The following is a 19617-nucleotide window of genomic DNA, read 5'->3' on the forward strand; positions in this document are numbered from 1 at the left end:
TTTTGTCTCTAGTTTCGTCCCACCACCTCCCGCTCGGCATACCGCGCCCCCCGTTATTACCACTACCCTGACCCCACGCGTCGGTATTAAAGGACCTAACTTCGGCCGGAGTTAGAAGGGAGCTGCGCCGTCAATATCGCGCTCCAGGTGAGCATTTTTCCCACCCACCGGGATATCACCACGAAAAGCAGTTGGTGAATTAACGAATCAAGACTCGCACCCAATTTGGTAAATCTTTTGTATTCCGTGCAGCGAGCGTCGCAGGGGTGACAGACGATGGTGAGGAGCAGTCGGTAAAGCAGAAGCGTGAGTAGAACCGTACAATGTCCGCATGCATGCATTAAATCTGGATGAAGCGCCAGTTATAAATAGCCATTTAGAAATCCGCACAGTTAGGTAGGGAATTAGAGAGAGAGAGTAAGAGAAGAATGAGGGTTCCCGGTTAAAAATGTTTAGATAATAAAATGTTCGTTCTATTAGTTTTTTCTAAATAAATGTTTTTCTATTCTGCTAAATAATTGTGTTGATTGTTAGGTTAGAATTTCCCGTTCAATGAGTGCACTGGTCTAAAGAAGTTTCTCACGTTTCGTTCGTTGTTGTAGTTTTCGTTGTTTGGTTTTATTCCAAGTCGGACTGCTTGGGAATCTCAGTCCATCATTTCTGTCCTGAAGCGTGTAGATTTTGTGTTTGGGGAAGAGCTTGACCTGTGATGAGAACAGGTCGTCCAGTGCATTCGCTCCGGTAGAAAGACGGTTTGTGGTTAGTTTTCATTCGGTTGTGTAATTACAGCTGATCTGGCAGTAACAGAGTAGCAACCGTGGGCGGTCAATCAAGCTCAAGCTCAAGCAAGCTCAAGCTATTGAAAATTTGGTCGATTGCTGAATTTATGTATGGGCCCAAATTAGGGGCACTTAGGCCGACATTACATCCATTGTAATAATTTTATTGAAAAGTTTTTCTTCCAAGAACTGTTTTATTTGAAATTGCTCCATCTTGGAAGAACCTTTATACATTGTCTTATAACATAAGGTCATCGCAAAAAAAAAAATCAAGAAAATCGTACTAGGGGAAATGGCTCTACTGTTGGCCTATGGATCTAAGATTGGGCCCATCGCTAGAAATGTATGTATGTATGGGCCCAAATTAGGGGCATTTAGGCCGATATTATATCCATTTCCCCTACTTATAGTATTTACATTGTTAGATTTGGTTTCTTTTTTCATAAATTTATCAAATTTGTTTCAGTGTGTTTTTTTCCTTTATAGTCTTCATTTCTCTGCAACTTCATCTCATACACAATTTTGATACAATGAACAGTTTTAGAGAAAGTCTTTTATAAAAAAATCATGTTTGAACACTCATCCGCCCTTTTAAAAAATTAGTCTTGAGTCAAAATGGTCTCGTGATATGAGGAAAAATCATAATATCCAATGCTGAAAACATGTTGAAAGTTTCATTTAGATTGGAAAGGGTCGTGTCAGATTTCAGCTGGAAACGCTTTGTGTTAAATTTATTATATGTCACCGTCCAGTTTAGTTCAGAGCCCAAAAAAATATGAGACTGTGCAAAAAATGGTAAAGATTGAAGAAGATTTAGAGGTCTGGCAAATTTACAAACTGGAGGGTGGTCTATAAGAAATCTAACACTTTTTTCGAAATGAAACATCCTAATGTACATTAGACTGATGCAAAATTTGACTTTTTCGCTCCACAGTGCTTAAATGGTTTCAAATCGGATCCTGATTAGCCTCACAAAGTTACAACTCATTTGGTTAGAAACAGACTTCGCACAAGCCATTTAAAGTTTACATGTAAATTATTATGGGAAATCTCAACTTTTTGTTCATTGCCTTCTATTATTTTTCCATATTAAGCTGCGAAACAGTTCAACACCCATTCTTATAAAAAAAAATTCTCAGCTACAACTTTGCTGAAGACCGTTTCTATGTAAAACGAGACAGGAAAAAGTTACTAATTATTTAAGAGATTGGTAAACTTATGACATGATCAAGCAGCTGCTCTGTAGGCAACACTGTACTCTGCAGTATGACATAGTAGCCATGATTTTTGTGTCCTATTCAACGCCCCAGAAACACCAATGTTGCCTGCTGAGCCGTTGATTGAGCATGATAATAAGACATCAGCGCATTGAACCATTGATAATTTTCGATCCTTGCATTTAATCAAAAAGTGGTATTCAGTCAGGATCCGATTTGGAATCGTTTAAGTATTGTGGAGCGAAAATTTCAAATTTTGCATCACTCTAATGTACATCCTTTCATTCAAACGGTCTCACGGTGCCGCGTTAATTGTTGGGCATCAGCTAGTTATAAAGTGCTCCAAGAACCTTGATTCGAAATTCACTAACTTATTTTAAACCTATGGATTGAACCAAAACAAAATCATTAAAATTTCTGATCAACCCCATTCTACAGCGGTTTAAAATAAAGCTTTTATCCACGTATCCAGAGAACTTGCCAGCATTTTCTGAAGCTCGCTCTCATGATTCATTCGTCTCTCACTTCCAAAAATATGTAGAAGAGTGAAACTCACATTCATCCAAGCTTCCACATGGCCCACACGGCCAATGAGAACAACCCAAATTTGAGTTTAGTTTACTCATAATAGCCAAAAGTGCAGGTACTCAGCGATGAGTAAATTTTCCTTATTAGAGATTTGTTTAGATTTTTCTCCTTTAGCTTACTTAAATCTTTGGTTTTTATTAGTTAGGTAGGTTCCGATTCAACACATTGTAGTTTCATTTTTATACCTATGATCTTGACTTTTTTACCTAGGGGATGAGTACTTAAGGGGGTTAGATTTTGATAAGTTCTTTAGTGGGAATGACACTGATGAAGACTGTACATTGTAGTCGAAATACGTATCTGTCATGGATACCAAAATTAATTAAGTGGAATTAAATGGAAGATAAACTCTTTTGCTGTTTTACTCAAAAATCTGCCGAAAATTGTCGAAAATTATACTCAGCCTAGAAGTAGTATCAATTGACTGAGTGAATCCAATCTTTACTTTTCTCATATTTGGATTTTTTCCTGGAAAAACCTGGAAAAACATGAAGCAAATTTACTCATAGCTGAGTAAATTTCCTGCACCTTATGTGATTTATGAGTAAACTAAACTCAAATTTGGGTCGTTCTCATTCGCCGTGCTGCAAGCGTCATTCCTCACGCTTTTCCTAACTTTGAATGCACTCACGCACAGCTGGGCACGTTCATTCCGAAGATCGACAGTCTGCCGGTAGAGAACCAACCACCACCCGCACCATCATCATCATCGGCGTCGTCGTGTGACCCGAGCCGAGCGCGCTCGCATAAGGACCTTTCGGCAGATATGGGCAGGTCAAGTCAGTCTGCCAGTCAGCTGTGTTTCAGTTTCGTCGCGAGTCCTGAATCAGTCGAATCGTTTCTAGCTGGTGTTCCGTCGTGGTCGGTTCAAACTGAATAAAGTGGACTTGAAAGTTGGCAGGCAGAAAGGGACGCCCTTCATCCTTCCCTGCTGCGTTTTTGGTATTTGGGAATGAAGAATGCTAGTAGTGCATCATCATCCCTAACCATCCGTTCACCCGCGCGTCTCCGGCTGGTGGAGGCGGATGGTGTGCTGTGAGCCTGTTTGTTTGCGTTCTTATGTGTGTGCTATTGTCGCTGCTGCTCTGCTCTAAGAGTTTTCCCTAATCTTTTCCATCTCGGAAACATCTTCGGAAGAGACGGCACACAATCGAGTTCCGGTTAAGTGTAGGAAAGGATTACTTGCATTTGCCTCGTGGTGGGGGGTGGAAACATATGATCCTTGATGGCAAAAATAACGCAAATGTGAATCCACGAAGACGAACAACAGCCGGAAAGAAGCTTTTATTGTGAGGCCCCGTTGGTTGGTGAAGTTGGTGCGAGCGTTCCAGTTGGCGTCTGAAGTGATTGAGATAATTGGAGCTGTGCAGAGCTTGTGTGCTCCCCCCTCCCAGGAGAATTCATGTGTGAGTAGAAAATGTACAAATTTAGTGCGAAATGATAAGGCGCTGTCAAGTGGAAAATTAAGCGAGGATGATATGGTGAAAATTTATGACCATCCTCGAGTCGTTCGGTGTCGTTGTCATCGCCGGTGCGGTGCGGTGTAATGCTCAGTGGTGTGAGTCACATATCCGTTTGATGATGGAAAGTTTGTTCCGTTGATGTGGTTGAAAGTTTGCGGAACTATGTGAAATTAATTACTGCACATTATTTGGGCTCCAGTGTGTTTTGCGGCTTTTCGAGAGGAAAGTCACCCGAAATCCGAAGGAACATCCGTAGGCCGAACGTTGAAATGCGTCAAAGTTGGCGGTTGGCTGAAGAGGAACATTCCGAGAGGAGGATAACCGGTATGGATTACAAATTGATGTGTTTTTGTTGGGTTTTCTAGCTGACCGCTGGATTAGGGTAATGGAAACACTTCAAGTGGAGGGCTTTTGTTTGGTTGCTAAGCGATGATATGTTCATTAGGTGGGGATTTTTTTGCTCGGGGATAATCTGAGGCTGTCTGTTTTAATTAATGCCGTTTTCTGGGGATCCATATTGGAAACGAAAAGTGATCTTTAATATAAAAACTAAAACGTATTAATTTTTCTGTGTGATTTGATCGCTATTTTATTTTACTACCCAAGTGTTGCTTTACGTCTTCCGATAAATTTGCATTTTTCTTTATAAAGAGTTTCAATTGGATTAATTATTCTTAAGCGGGTATTGTTAAAATCTGTTTTTTCTTCTTCAATGTTGTTACGAAACATAGCTTTTCAATCAAATTTGTCTAAGAAAACTTCACTCCAAATTTCAGACAAAAATATAAACAGTTAATTAAGGTGGAAATCCGTTTGGAGGCCAGGACGTTTAGCCGAACAGACTTTTGACGGAATGGAAATTTGGATGAATGAACAATTGTCGGGGTGGAGATTTGGAGATGTGCGTTTGACCAACATTTGTATGATTTTTTAAGAAAATGTCTTCATTATCTGAGTATTACAAAAAATTACTCTCGTTGTAAGATATGGTGATCGACTAATTAAAGAGCTATATGAAACAACGGTCGCAGTACAATGGTCAAATGATAACAAGCAACAATTATGGGAATGATTCAAACAATTGGATTTATCGTTTATGATTTCCTACGTAAAATAGAATACAATACAATACAATGTTTAAATGCTTTATTATAATTGAAATTGAACATTTTCGTTAATTAAGACACCCGATAGAGCGGTAGAACTTTTTTCTGCACACTTAGAAATTGCTAATTTTACACGTGACAGAATCCATCTTTGACATAAAAGATGAGACGTAAACAAACATGTCATGTAATATTAAGTGCTGCGAGACTGAAAAGTTCGTTGCTCGACAAAAAGTACGTTCGATTGAGATATATTTCGCGTCTGTTATGACTCAAATTTATGTCAAAATTGACGCTCGTATATGTCACTCTCAGAGCACCTAAATTTACATGAATTTTTCTAAGTGTGTGCTTTCGATCAGACGTTTTCGCACTCCTGACAATATATCTGCGCTTCCTCCACGCCGTATTTGTTTGGTCATCTTCAATTCCTTCGGAACATTTTGTGACACGATTTTCTCGGCAACTTGAGCTTACTTTTAGTTCCTCAACTGTACCAAAAAAAAAGCTTAGTCAGATGATTCGCTGCTAGGAAGGTAGGAGTAGTATCCATTTGTGGAAATATAGCCTCTAGCATAGCAATTGTTTGTGGATGGTACGCAGTTGAGAATTTATGCTTGGTGTTTAATATTGTGGTTACTTCTTTAAAAAGTTCGTTCTTGAACTCAGTTCCTAAATCTGTTTTGATATATTCTAAAGTTCCATATATTAAAAATAGGCTCTCAACCATTTTTTTGCTATTGTTGGGGTCTTTTTTTTTTATCAATCATTGGTGTTAAAATAACGTATTTGCTAAATTCACACTGAAACGATAATAGATATCTGTTGCCATTTTTCGAAATCGGTACTGGGACCTGTCTTAGCTCAGTCGGTAAAGGCACAGCTACAAAGCAAGACCATGCTGAAGGTGGCTGGGTTCGATTCCCGGTCCGGTCTAGGAATTTTTCGGGTTGGAAAATTTCTCGACTTCCCAGGGCATAGAGTATGATTGTACTTGCCACACAATTATACTAATGCAAAAATGGTACAGGCATCGAAAGCTCTCAATTAATAACTGTGGAAGTGCATCTAGAACACTAAGTTGAGAGCACGCAAAAAAGCTAATATGCCATACGCAATAAGCTTGAAAAGCGAGAAAGAAGAAGAAATGGTCCTACAGTATCTATTGCAATCGTGTGAAAAGGTTCAGGTGAAGTGTCGATTTTTGTAAAATCTTCTTTTGTAATTTTGAATGTCTTGTTATATTGGTAATGAATACAATTCTGTATGTACTTTCTAATAGTTTGACGGATGTTTTTCCAGTAATAAAACGGTTTTAATTTTTTGTACAGTTTCACCAGGATGTCCAGCAATTTTTGTATCGTGATTATTGAATTTCTTCTACATTCTCAAGTATTCGAGGTGCTTTATAGATCATATGTTTACATTTTTCAGAGATTTGGTTCCTATCTCCTTGAATTTTGCTATTAGATAATGAATGGGTTCATTACTTTTAATAGCTACTTCTGGGCTGGAGTCCCGTAAAATCTCTGCCAATCCTAAAAACATCAACTCTAGTGCTGAGTTCTCTTTTGGATTGATATGGCTTATCATTTCTTTGATTCAGAGTTGGTTGGAAATGCTAACATGAAGCTTTAGTGTGATGATTTATTAGCTAGAGAATGATCTTTAGAAGAGTGTAGGTGGATAGTTCCGTTAGAGTACGGCAGTATGAAAATTGAATAGAAGTTGAAAATGAGCGAAGGGCCATTAAAGCGACAGTTTACAAGATAGACGCACATTTTTGCCTAGCCCGTACGATGTACGCGGGGACTTGAAGTATGTCTCCAAGTCCACAGGCCTGTGTGAACCTATGTGAACATCGCGTGTGATAAAACCGTTCGGACTTTGTTGATGCGATGAAACTCGATATGTTCTGTGGAAGAACTTTATCGAATGCTGATCGCAGCACCAAAGGTAATTCAAGTGTTGCCGATAAATAAGAAATATATCACACTTATACCAAATACGTGCCAGAGTAAAAAAAAATTTTTTTTACGTTGAACTACGTCTTTTTCGACTATACTGGGGTACAAATAAAAAAATATGTGTGGTGAAATAGTGTTAGGTTTTGAACGTTTGTAACTTTGTCATTTATAGATGAAATTAAAATCCAAATACGCCAAACGATAGGATATTACTTAACAAATATGTTGAAATAAATACTTTTCCATTTTTTAATCAAAAAACTTTTGTAGAATACGCAAATGATAATTTTATCACTGTTTTCATGAACTAAACGTTTTCCCCAAACCCAGTCATCATAAACTAATACCGCTTGGTTGAACATCATTCTGCTTGAACCTGAAAAGATATAAAACAGCGCTGCTTTCCTGCATCTGCTCATTACCGCTTCGGACGGCGTGGCACTAGGTCCCAGAGATGGAAAATCATTTACATTCATTTCGTGCATTCATTTACATTCATTTGCCTCTAACTTTTTTCATCAACAGAATTCCGTAAAATAGTGTTTGAAGCTTTTGTAGGTTTTGATATAAATTACATCTTTTGTTAACAACTCAAATCGGTATCTCTTATGCATGATGAATCAGTGCGATAAGAACCCACCATTGTTTTTCAGTGAATGTAAATTGCATTCACTGAAAAACAATAACATGTTCTGCCAGCTCTAGTTCATCATGCATAAGTGATTCAAATTTTAGTTATTGACAAAAGTTGTAGTTAATTTCAAAAGCTACAAAATCTTCCTACATCATTTTACGGTATTCTGTTGATGGAAAAAGTTACAGGCAAATGAATGTAAATGAATGCACGAAATTAATTTCCCCCTCCCCCTGCGTAGACAATTGTTCACACAATTTTTTTTTTATTTGTATGGGCTGTGTATAATTGACACCCCCCCTCCTTAAACTACTAAACAGCCCCTTATAAGTAAAAACTTTACTTACAAACAACTGACTGTGAAACATATCTGGTACCTCTATATAATTAGATTAATATCCAAAGTCCATCCTTTTTACATATTCTGCACAAAAGAAGCTTTCTGCCCCGCCCATTCATAAAAAAACGGCGGGAAATCCTGTCAGGTGCGGTTTCACGTCGTTCTGCTTGAATCTGAAAAGATATAAAACAGCGCTGCTGTCGGGCCTCTGCTCAATCGATCAATCAGCCTTCTCTCAGGGTTATCAAAACTGTTCGAAAGAGCAGTTTACCACCGGCTCCTAACATCTGCCGAAGAAAACAACTTGTTACTCGAGGAACAGTTTGGTTTTCGGAAAGGTCGTTGGACCGTCCACCAGCTGACTCGAATAACAAACATTCTCAGACGGAACAAGTCTTTTTCGTAAACATCTGGCATGGCGTTGTTCGACGTTGAAAAAGCGTTCGACAATGTCTGGCATGATGGCTTGGTGTTCAAATTGCAGCAGTATGGTTTTCGAATCTTCCTAGTGAAGATAATTAACAACTATGTATCGAACAGGACGTTCCACAAGGAAGCATCCTTGACCCCTTTCTATACAACCTGTTCACCTCCGATATGCCGGCTCTCTCTGATGGTGGAGCGTTGTCTCTGTCCGCAGATGACACATCCATCGTCTACAAGTATCGGAACTCTGACTACCAAACTTCAGAGAGGCCTGGATTCCCTGTCTGGATATTTCAACAGCTGGAAGATCCGTATCCACGCGGCAAAGGCCCAGGTCATCATCTTTCCACACTCAAAATTTCCCAGACTTTTTCCGTCGGTGAATAATAAGATCTGCCTGAACGTCACAGTGGTGGAATGGTCGAAAGAGGTAGTCTACATCGAATTAACACTAGACAGCAAGCTGATTTTCAGGGAGCACGTTGACAAAACCAAAACCAAGTGTAACATCTTGATAAGTTCACTGTATCCACTCATCAACATGAGGTCTACTCTATTCCTGAAAAATATGTAAGCTTGCTGTCTACAAAAAAATCATCATTCCCGTAATAAAGGGTGATACGGTCAAAATTTGGTCAAGGGAAAACGCGTGTAAATCGGTGAAATCGTTTATTTAAAAAATCAAATTAAATTTCTTTTTCAAGTTCAATTAGTATAAAATTCAGGAAAACTATTCAGTTAGGCTTCCGCTTTTCCAAATCCGAATTGCCGGGCCTTACGCTTGACCCCTGCCATGAGATTTTGTACAGCCACCTTGTCCACCTTCTGACCAGTTTGCCTTGAACTGCTGCTCGCCCTTAGCAGCTTTTTGGTCTTCTCTAGGTTCCGCTTGACAATAGCCCAGTATTTCTCAATTGGGCGGAGCTCTGGCGTGTTGGGAGGGTTCTTGTCCTTGGGAACCACCTGCACGTTGTTGGCGGCGTACCACTCCATGGCCTTTTTACCGTAATGGCAAGATGCCAAATCCGGCTAAAACAGTACGGAACAACCGTGTTTCTTCAGGAAAGGCAGCAGACGTTTATTCAAACACTCTTTCACGTAAATTTCTTGGTTGACAGTCCCGGAAGCTATGAAAATGCTGCTTTTCAAGCCACAGGTACAGATGGCTTGCCAAACCAGATATTTCTTTGCGAACTTTGACAGTTTCATGTGCTTGAAAACATCTGCTACCTTTCCCCTTCCTTTTGCCGTATAAAACTCCAGTCCCGGAAGCTGCTTGTAGTCGGCTTTGACGTAGGTTTCGTCGTCCATTACCACGCAGTCAAACTTCGTCAGCATCGTCGTGTACAGCCTCCGGGATCGCGCTTTGGCCGTCGTATTTTGTTTATCATCGCGATTTGGAGTCACTACCTTCTTGTAAGTCGATAGTCCGGCTCGTTTTTTGGCTCGATGCACGGTTGTAGACGATACACCCAGCTTATTTGCGGCATCTCGGAGAGAGAGGTTAGAGTTTCGCTTGAAACTACCGGCAACTCTCTTTGTCGTCTCAGCGGCTTCCGGTTTTCGATTTCCCCCCGATCCAGACTTCCTGGCTGTCGACAAACGTTCCCCAAACACTTTAATTACATTTGTAACGGTTGATTTGGCAACTTTTAGCGATTTTGCCAACTTTGCGTGCGAGTAGCTCGGATTTTCGCGATGCGCGAGCAAAATTTTGATACGCTGCTCTTCTTGCTTGGACGGCATTTTGACAACTGAAGAGTGAATTCCAAAATCAAAATAGGAGCAACATTCTACACACACACACCTTCAAAATGAGGGGTGTTCAGGTTTTTTAAATGCAAAATTGAAAGAAATACGTCAAGTTGATATTGACCAAATTTTGACCGTATCACCCTTTAGAATGCGGGATGCCAATCTGGGAGAGTTGCGCCAAATGCCATCACCTCAAACTCCAAAGGATCCAACAAGATCCTTAGGATGGTCCTAAATAGTCCCCGTGGACTAGACATTCTGAGATCCACCTCCTGGCTGGAATTCGGACATTAGAAGAACGGAGAGTATTCATCCTGGAAAGGTTCAGAGACACCGGTCTGAGATCAAATCACCAGATCATACGTGATCTAGCACATTAGGTTATGTTATACTCGTAGTTAGGTAGATTTTCACTTTTTTCAATTCAAACAAAACACACCCCCAAAAGAGTATTCTGTAAACTAGTAGAAAAACGCAAATACTAAATTAGAATATCAAATTAAACAAAGATGAAGAGCCAGGTAGGCTAATCAATTAAAATGTTAAAATCAATGTACTATCATAATCAACAGAAATAAACATAATTTTACTACTACTTCCTCTGCTCATTACCGCTTCGGACGGCGTGGCCCTTGGTCCTGTAGCAAGCAGGATCAAGTCAGCGGATAAAGGTGGATCACAGCGTGATCACCTACATAGAGAGAAATGAGAATTGGATATGCATCTATAACGTCATCTCAAAAAAGACATGGATCGTCAAGATCACTATTTTTCCGGGAAATAAATTTTAAGCAAACAACAATTATAAGTAAAAACAAAAGCCTAAATTTTCAATTGCTTAAGAGGAGACATACATCCGATGATATTATGTTGGTAAATTACCAACAACTGATTGTAAAACATATCTGGTACCTCTATATATGCAATTAGAGTAACATCCAAAGTCCATTCCTTTTTTACATATTCTGTACAAAAAAAAAACGTTCTGCCTAGCCCCATTCATAATAATAAGTATAATAGTCAAAAATGCATGACAAACATCAATTTTGCGTAGTTCTACGTCATACTGCGGTCGTGCCTAGGACACAACCCTTTAATTTTTATTCTGGAAGTGTGAATGCATTACATGTATCCAATTGATATATCGATGTGTTCTTGCGGGGCTTATTGTATATGAAGGCGACCTCAGAATGTGCGTGTAAAAACAGGCAATGGGTTGTTGGATGTACAGTAGAGCTATCACCTTCTATCACCAAGGCTAAATCAACTATGTATAAAAATAGTTGCAAAAAATTTTCTTCCATAAAAGCACTGCCGGCCAGTGGGAAATGGATTGTAGACACACACACACACACACACACACAGATTATCTGAGTATTATAAAATTATGAAAATTACAACTGTTTGATGTATCATCTATATACACAAATAGTAATAATTACGACTGAAAATCTTAGCATTAGTTATTTAGTTAACAGATGTTAAGATATGTTTTAAAGTTATTGAATGCTCTTCTGTTATTCCATTTATAGTTCCTTATAATTTTAGAAAAGAATATAAACTTGTATTTTTGCAATACCTAACGTTATACGCCATTGCCTCAACTATTAAAAATAATGCTGCTTTCTTTTTATGATTTTTCTTCGATATACCGTAATACAAAATTTCTTCTGATGATTACAGTTTGATTTTTAGACTTTTTGCTATATTTTCTATCCATTTCCAGACTAACCCAAAATGTTTGCATTCTTTCATTCGATGAATGTTTGTATCATGCTATTTGACAATTTCGCAAAGATTATTATCAGCTTTGTCAGTATAAGGACTGTTCATTAAAGAAAGCGGACACCTGTTAATCTATGGTTTAGGGTTAAAACGTAACGAAACATTGTGAATTTCCGCTCAGTGTGTAAAAACATTGTTTATTTTAGCAACACACCTGAAAAAAAAAGTGAGAAATTTTGAACAATGGGTCGGATCAGCTTATCAACTCTCCTTCAAAAGCCGAACCGGTGCATTTTGATGGACGAAGAGACGTACGTCAAATTGAAAACCAGTACACTTCCCGGGCCGCATTTTTCAACGCTGAGCAGAAGACAGATGTGCCTGATGATGTGCGATACAACCGAAAAATTTGGATAAAAACAAAGGTTTTGGTGTGGCAAGCCATTTGCTCCTGTGGCTTGAAGAGTTCTTCGTATTTCACAATCAATGGTGAAAATTACAGAAAAGAATGCATCAAAAAACGGCTTCTACCCATCTACCGAAAGGATACGGATCCTCAATTGTTTTGGCCGGATCTGGCATCTGCTCACTATGCTTCTGCTACGTTGGAGATGCTCAAGAAGGAAAAAGTCGAATATGGCCTGCCAGATGAGATATTTTTTCGGGAACTTCCCTTTTCCTGATGCGGTATAAAACTCCTTTTTTTAACTTTATTAGAGAGATTTTTAGCCGTTGGCTAGTTCATCTCTATAAAATGGGAGACCCCAGAAGGAGGTTCTGCCAGCAAATTTTGTTACGGAGCTGGCTTACAATTCACATGTACTCAAATTGAAGCAATTAAAACCGATTCCAGTAAAAAGACTAACAATACAGGCAACGAAAAAAAAAAACAATCTGGTACATCAAAGTTAGGTAGGGTTTTGAAAGAGATCGGAGCTGGTAGAGATGTACCGTCAGCCAAAAGAAAGTTAAAAGGACCTAAATGTTGTTGTATAACCCAGCGTCCTTGAGGAAATAAATAACTGTCGCTAAAGTGGAAGGTTTGTCGCCCAGTATGTCCCCAACGCTGTTGGGAAGTGCGTACTGCTCCCGTAGTTGTTGGTATTGCGGACACAGGCATAGGATGTGTTCCACCGATGCTGTGGTTCCGCAAACGTAGCACAAAACTATGTGAGATCCTTGTATGGCCTGTCCTAAGACGAGAAACCACCTTCTGGTCCCGTAGTTTCGACATATCCGTCCACTTGCTCGTCGTTCCTTTGATTCTTCGGATGAAGAGGGATTGGGATTGGCACCACTCTGCTTCCCAGGCTTCCCACATTTTGCTGACTATCCATCGCTTTATGTCCTAAAGTGGCACTTCGTCGGTGTAACGGGGGCCAGGAAAGCGGTCCGTCTGTGTATATGTGGGCATGGGTTGGGTAGTCCGAGCCTAGAAGTTCGGCTATTGTTCTCTTCAGCGCTGTAGAGTTATCTCCAGCCTTGAACCTGCTTTTTATACGACTCTCGATTTTTGGTGGAGGTATGCGCCATTTTTTGTCTCCGTACCAGTGGACCTTGGCCACTGGGGGGAGCTCCGAATTGGCAGTCATGCGGAGGAGTCTGTTCCCCTCATCAAGGAGAAAGATCCTGTCATTTCCGGAGGTCATTGCGGTAAAGGCAGCGGCTTTCGTTGCAATTGCTGCGGTTATACGATGGCGGAAGGGCAGAATACCCGCTTCGATGCATGCGGCATCGGCGGGCGTTGACGGAAGAAGACCGGAGACAATCCGAACGTAGGTGTTAAAAAGTTGGTGCTAGTATCTGCACGAGCTTTTCGGTGGCGATGCACGTCATCTCAAGACCGTAAAGTAGGCGACTATCGATGACGGCTCTTGCAACCCGGAAACGAGTGTCGCGATTGTTAGACCGGTGCGGGTGAGAGATAGTGCGGATCAAGTTGATCCTACTGCGGCAGTCGTTCTTGATCGCCTTAAAGTGCAGCTCGAAGTTGAGGGACCGGTCAACAAGTACCCCCAGAATACGGACCGTCTTCTTCAGTGGTATGGGCTGGCTTTGAACTTTAATAGGTGGTCCGCTAACACGGTGCCGGGATGGACACTCGTGACACCTGACGCTTTTGGTGGCCGAAAGCTGGAAACCTACCGCGCTGGCCCACCTGGCTACAGCGGAGACTGCTGCCTGGGCCTTGATCCTGTTACGTGCTGCTTTTGGGCCGGTAGTTACGATAAGTACATCGTCTGCATACACGAAAATGTAAACATTTTTCGGCAGTCCTCCGAAAACTCCGTTCATGGCCACAAGGAAGAGGGTAACGGCGATAGCTGAACCTTGTGGGATGCCCGTCTCTTCTCTGAAAAGCTGGGACCTCGTGTTGCCAACTGCGACTCTGAAAGAGCGATCGGTCAGGAAATTTTTGATGAAGTGGACCATGGGTCCACACAGCCCCCAGTTGACAAGCTGCTCTAAGACGAGGGGCGTCCACGTCCTGTTGAAGGCCTTCGATATATCCAACGAGAAGATCTCGGTGTGGAGACCGCTATCGTTGGCAATCTTGAGGACTTCCCCTAATGTTGCAAAATAAGTTGACTCCGTACTTCCGTACCCTTGACGGAAGGCGTGCTGTCGATGGTCTAGCAGGTTTTCGGCTTCAAGGAAATGTTTTAGCCTCCTGTTGACCATTCGCTCCAGGACCTTGGCCATACAGCATGTCAAGGCTATTGGCCGGAACTTGCTAGCTTCACGGGTTGTTTCATAGGCTTTTGGGATGGGAATGAACTAAACTCCTGTCCCGGAAGCTGCTTGAAATCCGCCTTCACTACTTTGTGAGCAGATTGGTATACAGCTTTCGGGACCGCTGCTTTGCAGACGTGTTTTGTTTGTAATCTCGGTTCGCCACCGTCACCTTCTTAAACGTTGACAACCCGACTCGTTTCTTGGCCCGCTGCACAGTAGTATGGGAGACATTGAGCTTGCCAGCGACGTCCCGGATGGAGAGGTTAGGATTCTGCTTATATTTCACCGCCACCTTCTTCGTCGTCGCTGCCAAATCTGGATTACGATTGCAGCCGCTTCCAGGCTTCCTGGCGGTTGACAGACGCTCCCCGAACACATTTAAAACGTTTGTCACGGTCGATTTGGTCACATCCAGCAATTTTGTCGACTTGGCGCGTGAGAACGTCGGATTCTCTTGCTGCGCGAGCAAAATTTTGACACGCTGCTCCTCTTGCTTGGACGTCATTTTGAAAACTGGAGAGCAAACAGTGAAAACTCATCATAGCAACCATTGTTTATACAATCAACTTTCTTATGCAGCATTTCAGGTTTTTTTAAATGCATTTTTAATAGAAATACACCGATTTGAAGTTGAAAATTTTTTGCGCGTTCCTGACTTTAACATAATTGAAAACTATATAAATATTTAATCTAGCATTTGAACTGAGGAAAGTTTGATTGATATTTTCCCACCACAAATTTGATTTTTTTTTTACCTAAATTATGTAAACGAGATGAAAACTCTACCCGTTTACGGAATAGTTGTATAACTACTATTATATCCCATACAATTTTTGTTAGAAAGTTTTTTTGCCTCTTCAATTCATTTTTTAACGTTTGAAGATAACATGTTTTGATTAGCTTGTACCAATAGAAAATGATGGATTATTTTGCCTGAGTTAAACAACAAACTCCTGATAAATAGCGCCTTGGATTGGCTTTATGAGCAGTTCGAAAAAAAACATATAAATTTAGGCTAAATCTAGCACACATAAAATTAACGCGTCCTTAGTATAATTCTACACATGTTCATTAAATTACATGCTACTTTTTTTAGTCATGCAAAATTACAAAGCATCATCATGGAATTCTTAACAATCGTGTAATTTTACTCCTATTAGTTAAGATTGTGAATTTTGGTTGCCTTTTTTCTTACTTGATGGTCTACTTTAGTAAGGCTTAAATTTTATTACCAAACCTGGCTGAGTTTGGAATTAATTCTTGCCAATATCACTCAAAATTAGGAGATCTTATATGAAGATTTATTATATAATTATTCTACAATTAAATTTCACTATTAAGTAACTAAAACTTTTTCGGTAGATAATCTTTTTATAACTATTATGTAATTCAAGTCAAGCGTCATTTCTGGTCACTGCTACAAAAAAGGGCCATATTCAAGCTAGAAATGTCTTCTATCGGTCTGGGCGGTCTGGGCAGCATGATCAATATAAAATACAGCAATCCATTCTTTGCACCATGGAAAAAAACAAACAAACAAACAACTAATTATCACGTATTGCCAACTAAACATTACTATTATCATCCATTAACAAAATTTTATAATTGAAATAACGAAGATTGATTGATCATGAAACTAAAAATCAACCAAAACGCACAAGAAAAATGGCAGACTAATTTTTCTGCTTCCTGTCCCGGAAGCTGCTTGAAATCCGTCTTCACATAAGTTTCGTCGTCCATGACGACACAGTCGAACTTATAGCGAATTCGTTTATTATTCAGTTCCAACCTGGATCGGGTATCAAGATTGGGTCTGCTTGTTTTCTGACAAACGTCAGTTTGCTCGTTTGTTTTTAAAACCTAGCTCAGGTTGAGGTTCACACTGACAAAAAGTTCGGTTTCGCACTGGGTTGGAACTGGTGTTAACCCCGATAATAAACGAATTCGCTATTAAATTGATATATTTATCACCCAGCAACCCTTGTCCTTTCTTATCAACTTGTCGAAATCATCTCCCTTCAAAATAATCAGAATCTTGAGGTACAACATAACAGAATAGTCGCCACCGGTAAAGCACTTTCTCACCCCAATGGGTTTGGGTTTCATTCCCACCCGAGGTCGGTGGGATTTTTCTGAGGCATAAAAATCTCTGGTCACGTCTTCCTTCGGAAGGGAAGTAAAGCCGTTGGTCCCGGCCCATGTGTGTTGAATGGGTGCGATATCCTACGCAGGTGTGGAAGCTGCCTTCCTGCACATTCGATTGCCGTCAATGAATGGCAATCGATGTCCGTCGTATATTGGCTCTAGATTGCGGAACAGAGACCGACGTTAAACAAAGGAATGGAATGAAACATAACAGGATAGTTGCATGTTCACTAGCGCCCCCTAGGGGGATAATTCTGAATTGATATATCTACCTGTCAGCAGCCTTTGACGTCCTGATCAACCTTGAAGGAAATTTTCAAAACTCCAGAGAAGTTTAATGCTCTTTAGGGATGTTATGTGAACTTTTGGAAAATTCTGAGAGCTTCAGTACGGTTACATGAGTATCAGAAAAATTATGGAAACTTCTGGAAAATTCTGAGATTTTTAGGACAGTTTAATCAATTTCATGAAATCAGCGAAAACCTTTAAGAAGATTTGAAATTTTTCTGGAAACTCAGAGGTATCTAGAACAGCCCCATAAATTTCTGGATTATTCCTTGAACATCAACTTTAGGAAAAAATAAAGAACTTTGGGGCCATCTTAATAACTTCATGAAAATTTAAGGATCTTTTGAATTTCTGGGAAGCTTCTTGAATAGACTGCGGGAACATAAGGAAAGTTTCCTGAGCTTCTGAAAAAGTTTTGGGCGCTTCTAGGAGGTTTCAAGAACTTTAAGGCAGCTCCATTGGTTTCATGAAAACTGTAGCAACTTTAATAAAGCTCTGAGAACTTTAGGGATATTCGGAGAATGGCGAAATGTCCCGATAGTTTGAAGAAAATTGTAAAATCTTTAAATAAGTTGCAAGAAGCTTTGGGAAGTTAGGTTCAGAGATCTTCAGGGAAGCTCAAAGATCCTAAGGGCAGTTCTAATAACTTCAGGATATTTAGAAAATTTTATGAAACTCCAGGCTTTTGTGGAAGATTATTAATCAGTTAGGACAAGTTCCGAAATATTCAGGACAGTTTCAAGAATTACTGAAATATTTCACAGAATTTAACAAAATAAAATAAATATTTTAAAACTTTTTTTTTTTTTTTTTTTTTATAATCCATTTATTTGTCAAGGCTCAAATGCGTTAGCTTTGCGGAGCCGAATATTTTTACATAATTGTGTGTGAATATCATTTTCTTACAACTAATGTTAGTAGAACGGGGGCCGATTACTCGCGGTTTACTCGAGATTAGGGATTACATTTATTTATCATTTGGAGGGAGGACAAGGGAAAGCATTTTGAACTAATTTAAAACTTAAACGTAAAGGATGACTAAAACACAAAACACTAAACACATAAATCAACAGCTTTAAGAAAGTCGTAAATAAGCTTCATAAAGTCGATATCACGGCAAGCCAAGACGTCTCTAATTGGCTTAAAGGGTTGTTTTCCTCGGACCCTAAGGGAATCACACAGAACGGATCTCGCCTCATGATGCAAGGAGCAGGACCAAACAACATGCTCGATGTCGTGATAACCGTTTCTACAGGTGCACAAGTTGCTGTCGGCAAGCGTAATACGGAAGAGGTGGGCGTTTAACGAACAGTGATTGGACATGAGCCTGGACATTACACGAATAAAATCACGACTCATATCCAACCCTTTGAACCAGGGTTTGATCGACACCTGTGGGACAATAGAATGTAGCCATCTTCCCAGATCACCATCATTCCACTTTTGTTGCCAGTTGACGAGGACTTGCTGACGAGAAATCGTGAAAAATTCGTGGAAGGCGATTTGTCGCTCGTAAATATCGCCTTCCATAGCGCCCACCTTGGCCAGCGAGTCCGCTTTCTCATTGCCCGGGATAGAGCAATGAGAAGGAACCCATACCAAGGTGATGACATGTGAGCTGTTTGATAAAGCACTCAATGACGATCGTATTTCCTGGAGGAAATACGCCGAGTGCTTCATCGGCCTCATTGAACGCATAGCCTCCAGGGAGCTTAGGCTATCCGTAAAAATGAAATATTGGTCAGGTGGAAGTGAGGCAATACGCTCTAACGTGTACGATATAGCTGCTAGTTCAGCAACGTATACCGAACACGGCTTTTGAAGCTTGTATGAGGCGCTATGAAGATCGTGGAATACTCCAAAACCAGTGGACGCATTTATCACCGACCCATCTGTGAAAAATCTCTTCTCGGTGGGGACGTGGCGGTATTTGTTCGCAAAAATAGTTGGGACAATCAGGGCACGGTGAGGCTCTGGAATTCCTTGAATCTCCTGCCTCATTGTGAGATCGAATCTCACGGAAGAACCACTGAAATGATGGGAGACAGCGCGATTGGGGTTGAACGAGGAGGGGCCGATGTCCAGAGTCATGTACTCGTAGTACAAGCTCATGAATCGTGTTTGAGGATTCCGCTCTAGCAGCTTCTCAAAGTTTTCGATCACCAGCGGGTTCATGACTTCACAGCGGATGAGGAACCGGAACGATAAATCCGCAAAACGATTTGTTAAGGGGAGGACGCCCGCAAGAACTTCAACACTCATGGTATGCGTCGATTGCATACAACCTAGCGCGATTCGAATGCAACGATATTGAATCCTTTGGAGCTTCAATATGTGCGTCCCCGCCGCCGATTGAAAGCAAAAGCTACCGTACTCCAAAATCGAGAGAATGGTGGTCTTGTAGAGTCTTATCAGATCTTCCGGATGGGCTCCCCATGAAGTGCCGGT

General features: G+C 40.5%; 1 protein-coding gene across 2 annotated transcripts in view; it reads left to right on the forward strand.

The window, feature by feature from the left end:
- The first annotated feature begins 3490 nt into the window (after positions 1–3490).
- wake (wide awake) overlaps positions 3491–19617 on the forward strand; it is a 618276-nt gene continuing 602149 nt past the window's right edge. The window contains exon 1 of one of the 2 annotated variants that reach the window (XM_065228372.1): positions 3491–4371. The gene's annotated coding sequence lies outside the window, so the exon portion shown is untranslated. The remainder of the gene's footprint in view (positions 4372–19617) is intronic. The other variant, XM_065228375.1, reaches the window with a different exon arrangement.

This window comes from Ochlerotatus camptorhynchus, unplaced genomic scaffold, assembly GCF_037179485.1.
Source record: "Ochlerotatus camptorhynchus isolate MF236.1 unplaced genomic scaffold, CSIRO-AGI_Acam_v1.1 ptg000290l, whole genome shotgun sequence".
Taxonomy (NCBI): domain Eukaryota; kingdom Metazoa; phylum Arthropoda; class Insecta; order Diptera; family Culicidae; genus Ochlerotatus; species Ochlerotatus camptorhynchus.